Below are 7,594 nucleotides of genomic sequence, written 5' to 3'. Positions count from 1 at the left end.
TATATTTGATCAACAGGTTTCCACAACGGACAGTGTTGAACATGTATGACTGATTTTATGGCTAGTAACCTAATTATATTCTCCTTGCCTAGACATTCAAGCTCAGTTAAACTTTGCACTTACAAACCAAAACAGGAGCCCTGTGCATGCAATTATTTATATTAATTTTCAAATAAAAATTTCCAGAACATCAAGTGGATAGTGCCTTTGTATATATAGGATAACTACCATAAAAGTTAATGATGCCTCATTAGATAATAATTGTGCTTATTAAACTATAAGAAGAGAATTATATGCATATATATAAACATTAAAATTCTACTTATTTCTGCTTGTACGTGACTGAAAATGATTTAAAAAAAAAAACAAAGGCAGGGGCTGGGAATATGGCCTAGTGGCAAGAGTGCTTGCCTCCTACACATGAAGCTCTCAGTTCGATTCCCCAGCACCACATATATGGAAAACGGCCAGAAGGGGCGCTGTGTCTCAGGTGGCAGAGTAGCTGCTAGCCTTGAGCTGGAAGAAGCCAGGGATGGTGCTCAGGCCCTGAGTCCAAGGCCCAGGACTGGCCAAAAAAAAAAAAAAAAAAAACAACAAAGGCAAAATGTACACTTTTATTGTAAGTACACAAAGTGGTTCACATAGTCAAAAGTAAAGGAAACTATGAGATTTATAGTACCTATAAAAACCAAATTATCTACATAGTAATTATAATATACTATCATATACAGAAATACATTGGAGAATAATTGGCAAACACATTATAAACCTATCAAAGTATAGGTAGGCACTAAAATGAAGGTTCAAAGTAGTTTATTCTTTCTTTGCTCTCAGAGCATATGTTATCACATCATACCCATTTGTGTAATATTCTATAAGCATAAATATACTGGATATATTAATATAGAAATTAAGATTATTTCCAACACCATAGCACAGTTTGCCGATTTGCAGTAATAATCTATAAACAAAAAGGAAAATAAATTAATATATTGAGATAAAAATTATTGGAGTTTATTTCTATCAATGTAGAGGAAAATTTTTATTTTAAATGTTTTGTTGTACCGGAATTGTTATTCTTCAGAGGCAAGAATTACAAGATATATAATGATGTATAGTTTCTTCAAGGGACACACATTATCTTTATTAAAAATTGCCTCATCTCAAGCTCACCATTTGTTGGACAAAGGCACTATATCCTGAGCTCTACAAGAGAAAACTAATTTATTATTAATAGAGCTTTATACAACCATGCATTCAGGACATCAGTTTGTCCTCTGAATTGTACCTCTGGGCACCATGTGAATCATTTATGAGATAGTTCTACGTCTCACAAATAAAATGATTGTAAATTTATAAAACAGACAATGAGACAAAATAAATATATACATGCAAATATATATGTACTTATACATATAGTAGGTAAATTTTTTCACAAGAAACAATCCTTTGCTTTTGTAGGATGTTATTAAAACTAGAGCTACATACAGCTCAATTTTAAAGTTCAATATTTGCATTTTTAAAAATGTACTAAGACTAATTTTTAGGTGGTCCTAGAAACCAAAGCGGGTCCATGATTTACAGATGGTATTTAAATGTAAGTCATTTAGTGACAATTTTAGAGTTCTGAGAGGACTTAAGTGATCTATAAAAAGAACCCATCATTGTGTTGTCAAAATGAGTGATTATGACTTTTATCACTTGGAGTAAATGATTACAATTGTTTTAAACATGACTTTACCACTTTATAATTATAGACACATTCATATTTGCAGTTTTATCAAGTAGGTAAGTCAAATTTCTTGTTATTCTAAAAATAAATGAGTAAAATGATTACAAATGACATCCTTAAAACTTATTACTTAAAACTTATTACTTATTCTTAAAACTTATTACTCATGAATTTTTAGAAATATATGGAGTGTATCAATTTTTATTATAATCAAATATAAGCAACTACAAATATTATTTTATTTAACCCTTAATAAGGCAGTAATTGTAGGCTGGGGATATGGCCTAGTGGCAAGAGTGCTTGCCTTGTATACATGAGGCCCTGGGTTCAACTCCCCAGCACCACATATACAGAAAGTGGCCAGAAGTGGCGCTGTGGGGGCTGGGGATATGGCCTAGTGGCAAGAGTGCTTGCCTCTTATACATGAGGCCCTAGGTTCGATTCCCCAGCACCACATATACAGAAAATGGCCAGAAGTGGTGCTGTGGCTCAAGTGGTAGAGTGCTAGCCTTGAGCAAGAAGAAGCCAGGGACAGTGCTCAGGCCCTGAGTCCAGGCCACAGGACTGGCAAAAAAAAAAAAAAAAAAGAAGAAGTGGCGCTGTGGCTCAAGTGGCAGAGTGCTAGCCTTGAGCAAAAAGAAGCCAGAGACAGTGCTCAGGCCCTGAGTCCAAGCCCCAGGACTGGCCAAAAAAAAAAAAGAATAAAGCAGTAGTTTTGCTATTAGTATATGGCAGGGCTGGAGGCACAGCTACAGTGGTAGAGAAGTGGCCTAGGCAGTATGAAGCCATTAGTTCAATTCTCAGTAATACCAGTATAAGTAACTATTTTCCCCCATTTCTACTTGTTTGTCAGAATAGTTTTGGCACCAATAATCATCTATTTCATTGTTACTGTTTTGTTTTGTTGGTTGTGTTTCAAATTGATAGCTGCTCTCTTTTGATCATGATTTACAATTTCATTCAATCAAGCTTTGTCTAGATTTTCTTGATACATTCCTTCTTAAAGAAATTCGATTTTGCTATTTTATATATTGCCTATCACTTTCTTATATTTTATAGCAATTACTGATTTTTGCACTTCATCTTTTACCCTTGTTCCTCATACTGACTGCCTTACTTTCTCTCTCTTTCTCTTTCTCTCTCCCTCTTTGTTCCTCCTCTTTAACTCCTTTTCTCTGTATTTCTTTCAACAGATAGAAATACTTAGTTGTCCAGGTGAAAATGTCTCTTTTTCCTGCTATTGTGCCTTACTTGATTACAGACAGAGAATATGTCATCCTAAGGGTTCATTTGAAAAGACATGGCTCATTATCCTGTTGTGCCTCACTTATGGTCTCTAACCTAAATGCAATCTGCAGTTCCTTTTGCCACAAGAAGTACAAGATTCAGAACTTCCAGCTATTAGTAGCTAAAGAACTTCCAGACCTAGTATGAGGCAGAAAATAGAAAATCTTAGTCCTTGACTTATGATATAATTACCTGATGTTTTGAATCATAATCAGTACTTGATTCTCTTTGGAAATTGCTACAAGAAATTAATATTAACTAAATATATAGAATTTATGAACTGAAATATGGTAGACTCAAGAAAAATCTTAGTGTAATTCCTCAGAAAGTCAAATGTCAGCAAAATAAATCTCCAGTAAATGGGTACTTGAAAAGAGTAGTGTTTAGTCCAGTGGAGAGAGGTAAATGAATGAAGAGGAGGAAAGGGAAAAATGCAGACAAGAATATCATGTATATCCTACAAAATTAATGTGAGAGGGAAGGGGTGGATAGGGGAGAGTGGGTGAGAATGTTGCAAGGAGTGACATTGATCAAGAGCTATTGTATTCATAAGTTGCTTTATTAAGTGGCAACTCAACTATACAACTACTTAAAGATAATGATAAAAGTATGAAAATGCACAAAAATAAAGCATATTATAATGTTGTGACCATTTCCTATTTTTAATTCGTATAGTAATTTTATGTGGAAATCATGATTGTTATCTTAGTTTTATACTTAAAGAAAATTATATCTAAATACATTAGGTGTCTACACAAAATAACAGAAAAATGAAGGAAGGACAAAGGGATGAAGGGATAAACAAAAAGGCATGGAGGAAAGAGGAGAAAAAAGAAGTTTTCATTTGTGCTAGGGGATGAGCTACCTATTGTGTTGCACAAGTAGTGTGGTTCAATTCTTTAGTATTTGTGTTCTGTCTAGACACTGTTCAAAAATGTTTACATTTATAGTTACTCTGACACATTATTCATTTTCATCTATATTAGTTGTCAGAAAATTTCCTGTCACCAATGACAGTCACCAGTACAGCAGGTAGATTTGGATGAAATTGTTATCTTAATTGGAGTAAACTCAAAAGTTGAAAAAAAGAGCCTCAAAAGTTGTAAAAAAAAAAAAAAGATCATTATGAATGGTAAAGAATATCCTATCTGTATGAAATATCAGAAAAACTGTGGTACAAGATTTGGGCTACAGTTACATACTCTACTCACATTATAGTTAAGTGTGTTGGAAAAGGAAATAACAGTATGGAGTTTGTATTACACAGCTTCTTGCCCACTGAAGTGACTTTTGGAGAAAGCATTTATTACACATGGAAGGTATTTACCAGAGTAATTTCTAAAATCTTATTATTTATGATCATACAGAGAATTGAAAAGTTTTAGTATTCTAGTAAGGTTTCATTGGAAAATTTATTTCTCAAGATGAATAAAAAGTATGTACAAAATATCTCAGAATGTCATTAGTATGTCATATCTGATTTTTCCTTTAGTGCTATTTGGATCTAAACTCATGTTACACTTCCTGTATTAAAAATTCCATACTTCTCCATTCTCTATGACCTCACTACCATGAAAACAGTCCTGACTATACAATTTTAAAATATCTCTCTTCCAAACAAAATAGCAGTTCCTTGGAGAAAGGTCCCCTGTTACCATTTGCAAAATGTTGAGACACAGACAATCTATAATACACTAGTTGAATAAATCAAGGGCAATATATTGCCTTCTCATTCATGAAAAGAAAATTGCACAGAGTGCACAACTGGGATAGGAAAATACTTGGAGAAGAAAGACATATGTCTAAAAGGAACTAGTCAACATTAACAGATGCTGAAAAATAATTAAGGAGAAAAGCAATCAAGAGGATGTAGAATCTGGATTGTAATGAAGCAGAAAGCTAAAGCATGATGAAGGGCAGAAGTCATTGGTGTGAATATTAAATTCATGTATTTTATAGAAAATAAGAATGAAGAGCTGAGAATAGTGGCAAAGAGCTTGCCTCATATACATTAAGTCCTGGTGTTCGATTCGTCAGCACCACATATATAGAAAAAAAACAGAAGTGGCGCTGTGGCCTTGAGCAAAAAGAAGTCAGGGACAGGGCTTAGGCCCTGAGTTCAATCCCCAAAACTGGCAAAAAAAAAAAAAAAAGTGAAATAAAAACCTGACTATAGGGGCTGGGGATATGGCCTAGTGGCAAGAGTGCTTGCCTTGTATACATGAGGCTCTGGGTTCAATTCCCTAGCACCACATATACAGAAAACGGCCAGAAGTGGCGCTGTGGCTCAAGTGGCAGAGTGCTAGCCTTGAGCAAAAAGAAGCCAGGGACAGTGCTCAGGCCCTGAGTTTAAGGCCCAGGACTGGCCAATAAATAAATAAATAAATAAATAAATAAATAAATAAATAAATAAATAAAAATAAAAATAAATAAAAACCTGACTATAAAACTCAGACAGATGCATTTTTGGTTTGGAGGTTGTTAGTTTGCAAGATCATGGCCTTGGTAAATTAAAAAGAAATATCATGTTTTGGGAAAGGAATAGAAACCAAAATAATATGTGAAGTGTATTTTGTGATCTTATATAGTTAAAAAACAATGAAAAAGAACTAATGCTTACACCTCACATTCTTGCATACAAATAATTTGGAAAAGATATTTTTGTCCGCTAGAATTGTTCCGAGAAAAGTGGAAAAGAAAAGAACTATTTCAGATGGAGATAATGAAAATCAGTTCAGAAAAGATAATACATATGGTATATAAACTAATGGGTACAATTCTTTGATCTTCTACACTACAGAGTTGACTAAGAAGTTTGCTAGATAAGAATGCATTTTAAGGAGCTATAAACATGGATGAAGTATTTCCACTACACACATGAAAATAATGATACAATAAGTGTAATATGAGAGTAAAAAGGAGAAAGGAAACTCAGCCAGTTGTATCTGATTGTAAGTTGGAAAAGATGACAAGCTGCATATGATCAGAAGATTGAAATTTAACACTTTTCCTCAGTTCTAGTGCTGAATGCCTATTCTGCTTATATATTAGAGTTATGTTATGAAAAGGTATTTGATACTTTTTAAAACATTATGAAGAGATTTAATTCTTTGTAATAAAAGATTTGTTACAGTCTGATAACAACCCAGAAAAAAAAAAAGATGACAAACTACAATGTATTATATTTGAGTTAACAGACCTATGCATTTGGAATAACACCTTGTGTATATATACATTTTCTTGACCAATTCACCCATTGAGGGATATCTGGAGATTCCATACCTTGTCTATGGTGAATTTTGTTGCAGTGTAGATGGTTGTGCTTCTGGCTCTACTGTATCCTGCTTTGTAACATTTTTCACAAATGTCAAGATGTGGAATCACTGGATCATAGGATAATTCTATGTTGCTTTCTTTGTTTTTTTGCTTTGAGGAAACTCTATATTGCTTTCCAGAGTGGTTGAACAAGTTTACAGTCTCACCTAACAGTCTATTAGGGTTCCCTTTAGGCTGCATCATTTCCAGCATTTGCAATTGTTTTCTTATTTGGTAATGACTATACTAATTGGGGTATGGTAGAATTTCAATGCTGTTTTGTAATTAAAATTTATTATAAAGGTGATATATAGAGGAGTTACAGTTACATAAATTCCAAAGTTGTGTCTAGTATCACTGTTGAATTGGTCTACCCTTTGTCCCATAGTTTTGGTGAGTCCCCCGCCCATCTCCAAAGCAGATAAACTTATATAAAAGACAAAATGTACAGAAATCAAAAACAGTGACAAAAGGGAATAAGCCAAAAGAAAAAGAAATATGAAATAAATGCAAACAGTATAATAGTAAGCCTTGTTTCCATTTCTTGGATTTCATTTCAAAAAGCATCATTTTTTTTTTTATTAAACCTTTTTCTTTATTGTCAAAGTGTTACAGATTCACATGTAAGGCAGTGAGTACTTTTCTTGTTCAACTTGTTACCTCCTCCCTCATTTTCCCCTACCCTCTCTCCATTTCCCTATCCCCCCAAGAGTTGTGCAGTTGATTTATACCAAATGGTCTTGTAAGTGTTGCTTTGGGGATGGTTGGTCTTTTTGTCCTTTGTCTCTCAATTTTAATACTCCCGTTCCCTTACCCAGTTCCAATACCCATATAAGCAGTATCCAGGTTATTTGGATGAGATATAGTGGTAACAGGGGTACAACCACAGGAAGGAAATACAAGAGAGAAAAAAAAAAAACTAAAGAAAACAATCAAACAAACAGACAAGAAAAAAATACAAAAGGTACAGTTTCACATGGCATGTTGATAATTGCAACAGTGGTATGGCTCTTGTTTCTGTAACATGGAGTTCATTTTACTTGGTATCATCTTATGTGATCATATGGATGTAGCTATTGGGGTATTTTGATCTTCAACCATGGCTAGTCTAACTATGTACTGTCTATTCCCTATGAAGGACACCATAGGGTTTATGTTTCTTTGGGTCTGGCTCACTTCACTTAAGATGATTTTTTCCAAGGCCTTCCATTTCCTTACAAATGGGGCAGTGTCATTCCTTCTGATGGAGGCATAGAATTC

This window comes from Perognathus longimembris, chromosome 16 (assembly GCF_023159225.1).
Source record: "Perognathus longimembris pacificus isolate PPM17 chromosome 16, ASM2315922v1, whole genome shotgun sequence".
Taxonomy (NCBI): domain Eukaryota; kingdom Metazoa; phylum Chordata; class Mammalia; order Rodentia; family Heteromyidae; genus Perognathus; species Perognathus longimembris.
This window is presented reverse-complemented; position numbering follows the sequence as displayed.